Below are 15,834 nucleotides of genomic sequence, written 5' to 3'. Positions count from 1 at the left end.
CACCCACACGCCCCCAGCCCGCCCGGGCCCGGGGTCCAGTGCCGCGCTCGCTGAGCGGCCGGGGGGTGCGCGGCTCCCGAGGACAGAGAGCAGCGGCCGCGTAGCCCGCCAGCGCCCGGCTCCGCGCCCCTCACCCGGCTGTCTGCGGCCGCCGCAGGCTTCTCCACCTCCCCTCCGTGACACTCACCACTTCCGTGTGCGCCTGGGCCGGAGGGTGCTCCGGGTGGCTGCGCAAGTCCGGCGACTTGCTAGCTCAGCTGCCAGCCCCGCAGGGCCCCGGCGTGCGCGCGCCCGGGGCTGAGGAGGGGGCGCGGGATGGGAAATCAGGGCTGGGGCGCAGGCCAGCACTGGAAGCGCCTGCTAGCTACTCCGCAGCCGCCGCGGCCTGCGCTCGCGACGCTCCCGCCCCGCCCCGCCGCTGGCTCCGCCTCCCAGGCCGAAGTCGGTCCCGCCTCCTCGTGACGTCACGCGCGACGGCCCAAGAAAGAGAGGGGCGGGGGCCGCAGTCGAGTGGTAGGCTCAGCTACTGCACAGGAACCGGCGTTTGTAGGGTTCCCGTCTCCTCCCCACTCAGCTTGGTTTATGCCTCCACCCCTCACTCGCTTCTTTATATCTCCTAATCTAGAAACACCAGTCTAGGGAGGAGAGGTCTGCGAGGGCAAAAGGTAAAACTGTTGTAAGGTTTTGGACACAGGCTGACACCTCCCAAGTTTGATGCGCTCCTGCACCGCGATGCTTTAATCACAGTACTCTGCCCCTTGCCCCGACAGAGTCAGAGGTAGGCTGTAGAGCACCTGACTAGCAGAAACCTAAGAATAAATCTTATTTGTCATAGACAAGGTACTTCATATCCAACTCATGCCCTATTTAAAGCGCTCTTTTAAATTAAAAAGAAAAACAACACTTGTTGATATCTAATGTTTTCAGCACTTTTCATTTTTTACTAACCTCTCAGAGTAGGTATTATCCTCGTTTTAGCTATGAGAAAACAAACTGAGGCTTATGTACCTTAGAGTCACACTACAGCCAGGATTCATATCCCATTGTCAGATCCGGACAATTTTACTTACAAGGTATTTCCAGTCCTTTCACTTCTCTAACGTTCCAGCAACATGATCCAAGCTGCCATCCTCTCTCACCTGAAGGACCACAAACACCTCTTAAATTGAAGCCCTGCATTCACCACAGTCTCCAATTAATTTTCTACAGTGAGCTTTTAAAATTTCAAATCTGTTCCACTCATTCCTGAGCTTGAGACACTCCAGTGGCTTCCCTGGGAAAATCTTCCTAGCCATGAGGTCAGGCTTCTGCAGCTCAGTCACTGTGGACTAAGGCTGTGTCACCTGCCCCACTAATCCTGCTGGAGGGTTCCTGATAGCTTGGAGGACTACTGAGACTTACCTCATACTGAGCAAGAAGTGCCAGTGTGGTACTTAATGAGTGAAAAGAGCACTTGATTCTAGAGTTCTGGATTTTAGATCTGGCTCCCACCATTAGCCACCTGTGATACCCTAAACAAGTTACAGTTTACTCATATAAGTTGAGGGGCAGACTAATAGATCTCCAAACTGCCCTCTGGAAAGAGAGAAAAGTTAAGAAAGAAGTTAGGAGAATCAAGCAGGGAGGGTTGTGGCCCCAGCTGCCTCCATTTGTGGGTGTTTGTGTGCATATATTGCCTCATCTGCCACTCAGGGCTATTTACATCATATTCTTCACCTGTTAAATTGGGATATGCCTTCCTTACAGGGATTATCCTGAAGGTGAACTAAGATAATGCAGGCTCCAGGGTGCTTGGGTTCCTCAGTCAGTTAAGCATCTGACTTCGACTTAGGTAGTGATCTCACAGTTTGCAGGTTTGAGCCCAACATTGGGATCTGTGCTGACAGCTCAGATCTTGGAGCCTACTTTGGATTCTGTGTCTCCCTCTCTCACTGTCCCCCCTTCTCAAAAATAAATAAACATTTTTAAAAAGAAGATAATGCAGGTCTGGCACAGCAGTAGGCTTGGTAAGTCATTTTTATTGAGCTGGGCCTTAAAGAACAGGTGGGAGTGAATGAATAGCGACAGAAACATCAAAGAGCCACATTTCAGGAAAGGCAAAAAGTAAAGATAAAGGCCAGTCAGGACAACAGCAATGATCCCGTTGTACTCAAGAATGATTCTGACTGCGATGAAAGGCTCATGAAATGGAATAAGGAGAGAGGGGCTTGCCTGAGTGTATTTCCCCATATTGGGCATAGCACTAAGTGCTGAGGATTCTGGGGGAAAACACCCGGCTCCTGACCTCTCGTTCTCACACTGGAATGGCATAACTGATGGGTGACCGTTCAGTGTGATTCATGATCTCCTAAAACTGGTCATAGAGGAGAATTTCCCAACCTAGCCTGAAGACGTCAGGAAGAAAGAAAGATGCTATAAGCAGCAGATAAATCACAGGAGCCCCGGGGGAATCATGGCATATTCAGGCAGTAATACATATATGTTTGTGAGGCCAGGGAATAAGGTAAGTTATGCAGAAATCTTGCCTGAAAGACATAGTGTGTTCTTTAGGTACTTAAGTAGGTTTATTTTACAAGAATCACCCCAGGGTACGGTTTCTCAACCTCAGCACTATTGACATTTGGGGCTGGAAAATCCTTTGTTATGTGGTGCTGTCTGTCCTATGTATTGCAGGATGTTCAGCAGCTTCTCTGTCCTCTAACCACTAGATGCCAGTAGCAATCCTCCACGCCCTCCAACCCCCACCCACCTCCTGGTCCAGTTATGACAACCCAAAATGTCTTCAGACATTGGCAAATGTCCCCTGGCAGACAAAAACCACCTCCATTGAGAACCACTAATGTAAAGATAAGATGGATGATGGATTGGAGGACAAGATTAAACTCCACTGCATTGTAGAGCCACAAGCTAGAAGTGGTGAGAACAACATTTAAAGCAGTAGACTGAGGAGGGATAAGCATGAAAGTGTCAAAAGCCTAAGGAGGTGGAGCAGACTGTGTGGTGACTGATTAGATGTGGATGCTGAGGCAAAAGGAAGAATGTTACGTGTCTCCCAAATTTTCCAAATTAGTTGACAGGTTGACAGAGAACAACACCAACGAAACTGGATGAGGAACTCAATCTTATGTTTGAGAACAGGAAAAAAAATTGTATAGTCATCCTATGGGGAACATATGTAGGAGAGAACAGCATAGAAGGAGGACTACACATATTCTCTTCTAATAGTAACATGTGGCACAAAACCTGCAAGCCTGCTACAAACGTTCATCTAAATTGAACTAAACCAAACATAATGAAGCAGAACCCTCTTATTGGGAAATTCTCAAAAAAACCACCCTATCCAACCAGCAATCATACATACGGGTTTTACACGTAAATCTTCATCAACGCTTTGCTCACCAGTCTACGTCTCTGGAAAAGATTAGATTACAATGGGAAAATAGATTCAAACAATAAGGTTTGCCTTTAAAAGATTGTACTAAGCGGGGGCACCTGGGTGTCTCAGTTGGTTAAGTGTTCGATTTCAGCTCAGGTCATGATCTCGTGGTTTGTGAGTTTCAGCCCTGTGTCAGGTTCTGTGCTGACAGCTCAAATCCTAAAGCCTGCTTCAGATTCTGTTTCACCCTCTCTCTCTGCCCCTCCCCTGGTCTCTCTCTCTCTCTCTCTCAAAAATAAATAAACATTAAAAAAATTTTAAGGCTGTACTAAAAACTAAAATGACATTGTACAGATCATGAAATTCAATTACAAAGACTTGGAAACTGGAGAAGAGAGAGAAAATTACTGTAATTTTGCAACCATCATATAAATATGCTTACCATATTATATATTTTCTTCCAGTTATTTTTTACTAGCCATATTTTTAAGTATAATCATGGTGTGCATGTAATTTTATAAATTATCTCTTAAATTTATTTCAATTTATGAGCATTTTTCCGTTACTACAAAAGTCTTCATAACTAATAGATTTCCTCATGCATATAACTTACATAATAATTAAGTATATACTATTCAGGCCATTATCTTAGGAGAGATTCACAGAAATGGGATTATTGAGTTAAATGGACTGCATATTTTTAGATTCCTGATCATAGATTCATATTGGCAAGTCACTTTCCAGGAAGTTTCCAAAATTTACACTGTCTTGGGGGTGCCTGGGTGGCTCAGTAGGGAGAGTGTCTGGCTTCCGCTCAAGTCATGATCTTGCAGTTCGTGGGTTTGAGCCCTGCATCAGGCTCTGAGCTGTCAGCACAGAGCCTGGAGCCTGTCTTCAGATTCTGTGTCTCCCTCTCTCTCTGACCCTCCCCTGCTCATGCTGTCTCTCTTTCTCTCTCTCTCTCAAAAATAAATAAAAACATTTAAAAATTTAAAAAAAATTTACACTGTCCTGAAAAACATATACAATGTCAAGTTCTGCAAGAATGAACATTATCAGTTTTAAATGATTTACGTCTTTGGGGCCCCTGTCTGGCTCAGTCAGTAAAGCATGCAACTCTTAATCTCAGGGCTGTGAGTTTGAGCCCCCCATTGCCTGTGGAGCCTACTTAAAGTAAAATTTAAGTAAATAAATAAATATATCTTTAATGTTTTAATTTTTTTTACTTTTCATTGTGAATTTCCATGATTATTTAAAAGAAATTAATAAATTTTCATGTGCCTTCTCATGTCTTTCTATTTTTCAATTTTCTTTTAATGTATCAATGTATGTCTATGGAGTAGGTAGGAGAAATTTTGTTTTCATTCTTTGCCTGATATCTACAGGTACCATAGTATCTTCTAGTAGTTTTTAATAATGATATCTTTAAGAAAAATAGCAATATTTTTCTTTCATACTTTTGATATATATTTTTACAGTATTCTATTTGCTCTAAAAAATTATGCTCGTAGAAATTTTCCTTTTTTTATAGTCAAGTATATTGATTCCTGTGGGTTTTTTGTTTGTTTGCATTATGCCTTCATCTGTGATTCTTTAGGAATTCATCCTTTTTCCCTAGGTTAGACAAACAAATCCTATGACTATTTGTTGAATACCAAAGTATGTGCTTGTCACTGTTCTGCACTGTGAATACAGCAGGGAAACAAGACAGAGGAGGTTCCTAGTTGGTGAGGATAGTTGAAAACAAGTAAATGAGTAAGTAATTAGAATAATGTCAGATAGTGGTATATGCTAAGGGGGGTGGGAAAAGATTTAAGAGACAGAATGAGAGAGGATAACATAAATGTTTTTTCTACATCACTCTAGGTTTTATACAGTTCAATGCCTTAAATATCCAGTATTTATTTATTTATTTTTTTTTTAATATTTCCTTGCTGGATGCACACTTAGTGCCTTTTAAATTTTTTTTTATGTCTTTTATTTATTTTTGAGAGACAGAGAGAGACAGTGTGAGCAGGGGAGGTTCAGAGAGAGAGGGAGACACAGAATCAGAAGCAGGCTCCAGGCACTGAGCTGTCAGCACAGAGCCTGATGTGGGGCTTGAACCCATGAACTGTTAGATCATGACCTGAGCCAAAGTCAGACACTCAACCGACTGAGCTACCCAGGTGCCCCAAATATCCAGTATTTAAACCATCTGAATTTTCAATGGATGTTCCAAAGTGCCTGAAACTTTTTGTCATTTATATTGAAACTCTACCATTCAATAAATGGTTTTTATTTAACAATCCCCAATCCCTCCCCTTCCTTCATCCCACCCTCCAAAAAAAAAAAAAAAAAAAAAAGGAAAACAAATAAAATGTTGGTCTCTTACCCCTAAACTAAGACAGTAACTGGACAATTTTTTTCCTATGTGGTCTCTAATCCATTGAATTAGTCTCCTTCTAAGGTGGGGAAATTCTTACACTTACAGGAAAGAGATCCTTTCTCATTTCTTACATGAAAACAGTAGGCCATCGATAATACTGATAAAAACAGGGCACTTGGGATTCGCCCTCTCCTTCTCTCTCTACCCCTCCCCTATGCATCCACTCTCTGTCTCTTTCAACATAAATAATAATATAAACACTAGAAAAAATTATACCAATAATGACAGAGTGAAAGTCATAAAAAAGAGCCTGATTAAATGTAATAGGGAAGGAAAAGGTATGTATGTAATTTTTGCCTGGAAGGAATCATGCATGACATACAGTAAAAGTTCAGTAGATGTTTGCTATAAAAGTTAATTCAGAGAAAGAAAAAAGATGAAAGCAGTTGAATCATATATGTATGATTGTGAATGCCTACTTTAAAACCTTTCCAGGCTAAAATTTCTGAGGGAATAGTGTCCAGAACTTTGATGCTTCTACCATGTATTTGATGACAGCATTAGTACTACCCTAAAATTATTGCTGGAGATACACCTTGATCATGATTTGGAGAACTGCCTCAGCTCGCTCCTGTTAAGACATGAGGTTCATCTTCCTAAGAAACTTCAACTCTCAAGATATCAACTATGCCCTCAGCCCAACTGTCCGATGACTGAGTAGTAAAGGTGACTCTAGAGTAATACAGATCTACGTTTGAATTTCAGCTCAGCCCTGCCACTTAACTAGCTGCATACCCCAGGAAGGTTCCTAAATTAATCCTCAGTTTCCTCATATGTAAAATCAGAATAATACTACCTGGCCCATTTACCCCAGTAAATGATTATGAAAACTAAGTAAGCAGGTATATACAAACTCACGGTTTCAACTCCATTAGGGTGTATGAACTGTACTTAATGGCCAGTCACTAACAGGGGAGCACATATTAGGTTCCTCAGGAAACAAATAAGGGAGACCTGGGTGGCTCAGTGGATTAGTGTTTGACTCTTGATTTCAAATCAGGTCATGATCTCATAATTCGTGAGTTCAAGCCTGGTGTCGGGCTCTGCGCTGACAGCGTGGAGCCTGCTTAGGATTCTCTCTCCATCCCTCCCTCTCTCTCTGCCCCTCCCCTGCTGATGTTCTTTCTCTTCCTCTCTCTCTCTCTCTCTCTCTCTCTCTCTCTCTCTCTCTCTCAAAAATAAACATTAAAAAAAAACAACCAAAGAAGCAAGTAAGACAGAATTAGATAAGCAAGAGGTTTATTGGAGAGGATGCAAACGAAGGTGAGGGAAGCCTTCAGACCATGATGCAGCTCCAATACCTGTGGAAGAAAAGAGGAGGAAAGGGAGGTTGGGATAGAAAGGGAGCATTTCCGAGAAAACCCCGGGTAAGTCACTTGGGAGTCCTCAAGCCAGAGTGGCTACGGTTCACTGGAACTGACCTGTCTTACTGGGCTTGCCATGCTCAGTCATCGGCATGGGAAGCCTCGTCCCCGCACAAACACAGTAATGGATGCACAGAGGAAACGGCTGGAACTTGCAGTCATGCTCCTCATAGGAGGAGATCTGAACTGAGCCCTTTCACGGAGGCTGCACTGCTCAGGTCCACTTCTGCAGCAGGTTCGGAGAGCAGGACCTCCACAGATCTGTGGATCTGTCTCTCTGCAAGGAAATTTAGAAAAGGTGGTTAATGAGGCAAACTATGGCCAGGTCACTGCCATTGGTCTCAGAGCCACAGCTGGCTCACATCTTTTCCCTCTTCTGTCCATCCTGTTTATTTGTTTGCTTTCTGTTCTATTCTAAATTCCTCTCATTCTTAGCTATTACTTTAGCAGGTCCTGGTGGCTTACCTGGTGATGTGACCCAAATGTTCCTTCCTGAGAGGGCCGAGCCCTCTGTAGTCGTACCCTCCTCAGGCCAGGCACGCTATTCGCTTCCAATCATAGTTTCAGTGGAGAAACAGAGTGCCAGGATCGTGTGTTCTCCTGGGTACCACACATGTTCCTCGCTAGCCACATGTGTAAAAGGAACTCTACTTCCTCCTGCTGATGAGGATGGATTCTCCCTGTCACGATGGTGACTCTTTTCCCCTGCTGGTCCCTGGAGAAAAGGAATCCAAAGGCCCCTGGTGACGGCTATAATTCATAACTCCATGGGACTCTTGTTACATCCCCTGGCAGGAGTACATGCTGTTTAGGGCCCAACACCCCTAACACTTAAAGAGACCAGAATGTGGACAAAGTTCCCCGGTGACTCATTAGGAGTGATGGTAAATGGGCACCACTCCGGCTCCGATTCCTTGGTTCCTGGATCCATTCATTCTTCTAGGTGTGGACACATGGTCATACAGACGTCTCGGATTTAAAGCATATCCTACAGGAAGACAACCCAGTCTCTCAGAGGGTTGCTTCTGATCTGTCACTTTAGATGTGTTTTGCAAGGCCTGGCAGCACTCTACGAGGTCTGCCACTCTAGGCAGTGCCATATGTGATATATGACCAAAGGACCATGTGATCATAGGCCCTCTCTTTTCTAGATTTTATGCAGCACCTTTGTTCTCTACACATTTGCCCCTTGGGACACTATGAGTTGTTAACCCTCTCTGTATTTCCTGCAGACCAAATCCCCTTGGCTGCCCCTCTGACTCTACTGGTTAATATGGTAGTGTGGCTTCATGGCTTCTGGTAGGTAAATGCTTCCAATGCGTCTATTTCTCAGAAGGAGTCCCTTCATGCCCATGGCTATCATGGAGCCCAGCTCTGGGTCCATTCTCCTACTTTAAAGCCAGGCCTTCTGAAGTGACTTGTTAGTGACACTGGTACCTCTCTGCAGTACATTCTTAATGGTCTTGGTGTATGGTGTATCCTTTGGGGCCTCGCATGAAACAATCCTCTTGTGGGCCTTCTGGCTTTATCACTCTAGCATGCCCTTTCTCTCCAGTTCTTAATCCTTCTTCTGCCTTCTGCCAGGGCAACTCAGGCACCTCCACTTCACTCAGGTTTGGCTGGTACTTTTTCCAGGCTTCTAACAGCCATCCTATATATTCCACGGTGAGTTTGCCTCATCCTCCAAGGTCCTTACTTGGGGGTTAAATGCTGTGTCTTGAAAAAAGGCCCTTAGGTCTGAGCGACAGATAGTTGTACTTAGGCAAGGCTACTTATCACTCATATAACTGATCGTGTTTGTCCTAATGATTGTTAGACAGCTCAGAATCAAATTTTAGTCATACATGTTTTATATACAGGAACTTATTTTTTTTTAATGTTTGTTTATTTTTGAGAGAGACAAAGACAGAGAGACAGAGCACAAGCAGGGGAGGGGCAGAGAGAAAGGGAGACAGAATCTGAAGCAGATTCCAGGCTCTGAGCTGTCAGCACAGAGCCCGACGCGGGGTTCAAACTCACAAACTGTGAGATCATGACCTGAGCCAAGTTGGATGCTTAACCGACTGAGTCACCTAGGCGCCCCTATATACAGGAACTTCTAACATGTACTTTATGTGCCACCTTGAAAACAGTTTTATCTTTCTTTTCACTGATTTTCACTTCACACTGACTCTTCCAATTGCATTTATTCAACGCACTATCTGCCCAGCACTGTGATAAGTGCATATATCTTATCACATTCAGTCTTGGCCTCCCCTACTGTGGGATCTTGGGCAAGATACCAAATTTTCATAAGCTTTGATTGTCTTTGCCTGTAAGTAAGGAAGATCATAATGTCCACTTATAGGGTTATCATGAGGATAATTAATTGTAGTTCGTACCATTAGTTATTAGAAGACATGCAAAAGCTTTTTTACTAAAAAAAAAAAAAGGCCAAATATCTGATATATTTTACAAGATGCCAATGTAGTAATTTCTGAAAAGATGAACATCATTTCTCATAAAAACACTCAATATACAGAGCAGACTTACTAATAATATTATTTATTATGGCTTAATCTAACTGAAGGTTTTTGTGGTTCATGTAATTAACAGCAGTATAACAGAATCAATAAAACTGTTATAATGAATGTCCACACAGAAGTGTCCACTCACAGGGTGTATATATATGATGTTATATATAGGGAGACTAAATGAGATGATGGCCCCCTGAGAATGTAGTGAGCCCCAAGGATTCTTTACTTCAAAATCTATTCAATTTTACAAGAATATCAGATTGCTTTGACCTGACTTACTAGCTCTAATAATGAGGTTTATTCTACCCCAGGGACTTAGTATACTGCATTAATAATGAAAACACTATGAAGAAATGCTATTCTGACAACCAAGATTAGAGCCTGGAAAGCCAATGGACTAGAAGCCATCGGACGTGAACGTTCAGTGAGCTCTGCAGCAGACCAAGGAAACTTAAGGCAGTCTGTTTGACCTCTCTGAGCTCATACTTCTCCTGGGTTGATAATGTCTGTCAGCATCAAAATTCTGTGCATCTTTATTTTTTAACCTCATAGCATCCATGTGAAAGTGGGTGGCCAATAAATCATATTTTCATTTGGAGTGCAAAACCTAAATTACATGCCCCAAAGCAACAGGTAAATAAATTATGGCTTAACAAGAATTAGATTTGATCTCTTCCCAAGTTCTAATCTTCCATTATTCTGAAAGGAGGGTGAGATCTAGGAATCAGAGATTCTCAGAGGTCTGTGGCAGCCAACAATTCAACTCAATTCAACAACATTTACTCAGTACCAGTATGTGCCAAGTACATAATACATTCTTTAGTTTCTGAGAGTCTGTTGCAAGATACATGCTATCAGTAACTATCAATTGAACAACTGTGTGTACAGAATACTGTACTAGGCCCTTAGCAAGGGTGGTCCTCAGAAACTGTAGTATATAGAGGAAAAGGCAAAACATCCATTTGAGAAATCAGTGATCAAGTGTCAAATGGCTGACACAGACAGGAAATGGCATAAGATTTCAGAGACAGGAAATATCACAGAAAGTCCAGATAGGCTTCCTGGAGGGTGAGATATGAGTTGAACTTGAAGGATACTAAAAAAACAAAGAGGTGGGAAAGTGTTAATCCTATTTAGAAGGTATTTATGTCCTTTCCAGAATTTTTTATGCATTAGGTTTATTTTTATGCATGAAATACATGTGTGTTGTCTTTACTCAATTTTAGGTACCACTACAGCAGAAACCATACATATTTACATGATTCAGCACAACAAATATATACGGAATGCCTACTATATGTCAGGTTCTGTACTGGGTAAGCTTTGGAGGGGAGGGAAAGGTAAAGAAGGAAAGAGAAAAAATTTAGAGATATAACTTGCAAGTCAGCTGAGGTCCCTTTGCCTCTCTCAAAGATCTAGGTAAATTTGGTTTGAACCCCCAACCCTTCACTGGCCTCTGCAAGGATACAGCCCTTCCAAGAGATGAATAACATCTCAAGGGACTTCCACGTCCTCACATCTAATCTGTCCTGCACAATGTTGAAATGAAACTCATTTCACTGACAGCACAGAGCCTGCTTGGGTTTCTCTCTCTCCCTTCCCAGTTTTCTTATCAAAGGCACTTTCACAAAGCTGCCTGGGTTTGGTGGGCATCACTGGAGATGTAGGGAAGGGTAGGGAGGAATCACAGCTCAGATGCACTGCTAGACACTCTCTCCCCCTTCCCCCTGTCCTCTTTCCTCTCTTTTCCTCATGCTTTCCATCCCAGATTGTCCACAAGGATAGCACATTCTCTCTGTAGTACCCACAGCAAGTGGCCCCTCCTCTAACATCCAAGTCCTCGAGTCTCAGCATTCTACCTCAAGCTCTCCAACCAATTCTGTTATACCCAGCTTTCCAAACCTAGATGCTTCTAGCTCCAAGAGGAATTTTGGCACCAGCTATTAAGAGATGGTGATATTTTCTGGGGTGTCTGGGTGGCTCAGTTGGTTGAGTGTCTGACTCTTGATTTTGGCTCAGGTCACGATCTCACGGTTTATGGGTTCAATCTCCACACCAGGCTCTGTGCTGTCAGTGGGTTTCTCTCTCTCCCTCTCTCTCTGCCCCTTCCTTGCTTGCTTTCTCTTTCTCTCTCTCAATAAAATAAATAAACTTTAAAAAAAGATAGTGATAGTTTCTCCACCTTGTTACAAAGAGGTAAGTGCACTGGTGACCTAAGAGAAACCCAAAGTGCTATGGGGAGGGGGGGACAAAAGCAGGAGGGGCATCATGGTGGGCTCCTTGGCCCCTTCCAACTGGTCTCTCTTTCCACCACATTTACACAGCATGTACTGTGGGCATCATTATCTGGAAATCTGTCTTCTGCTGCCTTCTATTGCTATTTCTCCTTCCATCTATCCCCGTGTCATGTTCCTGACCAGATATTTTGTGGCTCCAACACAGCATCATTTCTCTTTCCTCCCCAAAAGTCTCATGGGTCATGGGCCTCCCCGATTGGTCTGCTGAGTACTGCCTTGGAGGAGCTGTATAATTTGCCTAGTCTCATAATACTTTCCCCAGATTTCCCCTCAAAATACCACATGGCAAGAATTTGTTTCAATTAAAATCAGTTAACATACCTCTAAGAATGTATTGAGTAACTAATTTGCTTGAGATGGCTGGAGATATCCATTCATGTTACACCGAGGAGGAATCGGAAAGGACCGACCTGTGCTGAGGCCCCTCAGGGGCCAGCCATCTGCTGCAATTCTCACAGTCATCTTTGAGATGAGGTGATTTGCCAAAGGTCACACCATTACGGAGCAGGTGCTAGAATCTTAATGCAGGAATATGTGGCTTCAGGACCCCTGCTTTTTTCACTACACCACATCTCTAAAATAATAATGCTCCTTCAGGGACATTCCAAGTCTCACTAATAAAAGGAAGGGCAGTTATTCACTGGGATACAAACTAAAGACCACTCCCAATGTTAGAGTTCTGCAATAGTAGGGAGAAAATTGACTCTATGAAACAAGTGGTTTCATCTTTCTGAGCTTCAGGTCACTCATTTGTACACACAATTTTACAGAATTAAATTATACCTACAAATATATACATATTTAATATAAATTTAATTTCATGTATAAATTTAACATTGCCTGGCAAGAAGGGTTAAGTAGAATTCCTGCTTCCTTTTACAGAGGGTGTACAATGAGAGTCGACAGGAGTGACAATCCGTTTAGTTGGGCAGGTGTTTTTAATTGGGTTAACACATTATGTTATTCGGGAAGGGCATTAGCTGACTTATGCAGGAGCAGATTAATCATTAATTCAACATCCCCCAGAAGCAACCGCAGTCCTTGAGGGTAGGTTGACACTGCCATCAACATCCTCCAAAGCCCTCCTCCACAATAACTATGACTGTCTCCTAAATAAGGTGCTTTCAGATGGTTGTTAGCAGCCCAGGTAGGAGGTAAGAGGGTTTGAGGTACAAGCATTATGAAATGCAGGGAAGTTTGGAGGCTGGTGTGGGAAGATGGAACCACTCTTCCCGATGCCTCAACTACACCAAGTCCTACTGGCTCACGTTTCTAGGGGCACAGGCTTGGCTGTGAATCAGAACTGGGTTTTAGCTCTGCCTATTCCCAGTTGTGTGCCTTTGAGTTTCAAATATCAGTTTTCTCGTCTGTAAAACGGGGATGATGCTATTTTCTGTCTTCCAAGGTTGTTGTGAAGATTAAGTTAAATAATGAATTTAAAGCACCTGGCACAGTATCTGACCCATGGTAAGCCCTAAAAAAGGTAGTTATTATTTTATTAGCAGGGTCCAGAGCCTTGAAGTTCTAAGATACAAGGCAGTGGAAGAGGAAAGGAAAGGAAGGCTCTCTATTGCTGGAGGATCAAGTTTAATGTCACCGTTGGGTGTAGAAGGTCTGTCATAGTCTGCCCCAAACCTCCTTTGGTTACGGGCACACACTCTGCAAAAGGCTCTGTCGCTCCTCCAAGCAAACAGAATTCATCCTTTAGTTTCCCATAGTACTTTGCATATACATTTGTGCTTTTTCTTATCATACCTTATTCACACTGTTCACTTACATCTCTATCTCCACACAACCTGGCCCCATCCCAGACTGTGAATTTATGAACACTAGGCCCATCTAACATCTTCATACATGCAGCCACAGGCCTTCTGTAAGTCATGGTTGGATGGATGGATGGATGGATGGATGGATGGATAAAGAACATGGGACAACACAGTAACTTAGTCAAGGGTTTAAGACCAGGTGCCCAGGAGACAAGGTAAGATAGTCATTGTTTCCTTCGTAAATTTTCCTAAGCCCAGGTCTGAGCAGAAGTGTAGAGGGTGCGACCTTTGCAGAATCATTTGCCCGATGGGGGCAGTTGCACTATCTATGTGTGCCTTCCAGGGAGAGCAGGACCAGCTGGTGATTCCTGGTGGGGCCAATATCAAGCAGAGGACCTTAGCAACCAGGGAGCCAAGGCAGGAAGATGCCTCTAAGTTCCCTGCAGCCGTCAAGGTCAGTGTGGTAAGCAGGCAGGAGCAACAAGTCCTTCCAGGTGTGGCCAGTTGCCAGCAGGGCAAACAGACTTGTGCACAAGGGTGGTCCTGCCTGTGATTACGTTCGCTAGAAGCAATTATGCAAGATCTAAATTTAGAAAATGGGCATGAAATGTGATATCCACAGAGGATAGACCATCTGAGGATAACATTAAATATAAAATAGTTTAGAACACAAGGCAATAGAGAGGGAGATTATATATATATCTTGACTTTTCAGGAATCATTCTACTTTCATTTATTTTATTTTTGTTAAAGGCAACTGTAAATGATAATATTTAGTGATTGATAACTTATTATGTACTTTACACACACAAAAAACTGACGGGCTGGAGTCAGCTCCCACTGGCACATAAGAACAGAGTGTGTACATGTCTCCTCAACTCCATTTGCGCCTTAAAATCCGTCGTGGCAGGAGTACTTACACCAGGGAAATTGGCAAGCACTACCAATCAGGGTTTCCTGTCTCCACATCCTCTGAGAGCTGGTTGTTAAACATTTACCAGCACACCACTGGCTTTACAGTGAATGACCCCAATTAATTCTCCTAATACTCCCCTTTTACAGAAGGGACAATTAAGCTTAGAGAAGGCAAATGACATAAAAGCTTACTACAAACTTTTTGGTAGCAGAGGCAGAATTAAAATTCACACCATCTGCCTCCAATGTTGATGCACTTAATCATGATGGAGAGAACGCTTCCTAATTCATTATCTAAGCCCAGCATTACTCCAATAGCAAACGCCAATAAAGACATCACAAGAAAAGAGAATTACAAGCCAATATCCCTTATGAATGCAAAAAGCCTCAACAAAATACTTGGAAACCAAGTCTAACAGCATATTAAAAGAATTATACGCCATGCTAGGTGAGATTTTTCTCAGGAATGCAAGAGTAGTTCAACATAAGAAAATCGGGGCGCGTGGGTGGTTCAGTTGGTTAAGCGTCCAACTTCGGCTCAGGTCATGGTCTCACGGTTTGTGAGTTGGAGCCCAGAGTCAGGCTTTGTGCTGACAGCTCGGAGCCTGCTTCAGATTCTGTGTCTGTTTCTCTCTCTGCCCTTTCCCTGCTCACACTCTCTCTCTCTGTCCCTCAGAAATGAACAAGCATTAAAAGGAAAGAAAGAAAGAAAGAATGAAAGAAAGAAAAGAAAAGAAAAGAAAAGAAGAGAAAAGAAAAAAGAAAATCAATGGGGGCGCCTGGGTGGCTCAGTGTGTTAAGCATCCAACTTCGGCTTGGATCATGATTTTACAGTTCATAGGTTGGAACCACACATTGGGCTCTGCACTGAAAGCTCAGAGCCTGCTTCAGATTCTGAGTCTTCCTCTCTCTCTGCCCCTGTCATGCTTTGCTCGCTTGATATCTCTCTCTCTCACTCTCTCTCTCTCTAAAAAATAAATTAAAACATTTAAAGCCTTAAAAAAAGAGAGAAAACCAATCAATGTCATAAACCACATTAATAAAATAAAGGTTAAAAAAAATCTCAGTTGTGCAAAAAAGGCATTTGACAACACCCAACACTCTTTCATGATAAAAACAGTCCAAAACCTAGGAAGAAAAGGGAACTTTTCTAACACAATAAAGGGCATTTA

The 15,834-nt window shown here is 43.0% G+C and overlaps 1 protein-coding gene and 1 long non-coding RNA gene across 4 annotated transcripts in view; both read right to left on the bottom strand.

Moving 5' to 3' along the window:
- The window catches only part of JAK1 (Janus kinase 1), a 125,918-nt gene extending 125,499 nt beyond the window's left edge, over window positions 1-419 (bottom strand). For 2 of the 3 annotated variants that reach the window (XM_029949765.1, XM_029949764.1), the window contains exon 1: window positions 188-419. The gene's annotated coding sequence lies outside the window, so the exon portion shown is untranslated. The remainder of the gene's footprint in view (window positions 1-187) is intronic. The other variant, XM_029949767.1, reaches the window with a different exon arrangement.
- A 6,597-nt stretch (window positions 420-7,016) lies between these two features.
- The window catches only part of LOC115298830, a 28,381-nt gene continuing 19,563 nt past the window's right edge, over window positions 7,017-15,834 (bottom strand). The window contains exons 4-5 of the long non-coding RNA XR_003911862.1: window positions 7,226-7,445; window positions 7,017-7,105 (exon numbers count right to left, since the gene is read on the bottom strand). This is a non-coding gene — a long non-coding RNA (uncharacterized LOC115298830). The remainder of the gene's footprint in view (window positions 7,106-7,225; window positions 7,446-15,834) is intronic.

This window comes from Suricata suricatta, chromosome 8 (genome assembly GCF_006229205.1).
Source record: "Suricata suricatta isolate VVHF042 chromosome 8, meerkat_22Aug2017_6uvM2_HiC, whole genome shotgun sequence".
NCBI lineage: Eukaryota > Metazoa > Chordata > Mammalia > Carnivora > Herpestidae > Suricata > Suricata suricatta.
The sequence above is the reverse complement of the archived record's forward strand: the minus strand, read 5'-3'. Positions and strand labels throughout refer to the sequence as shown.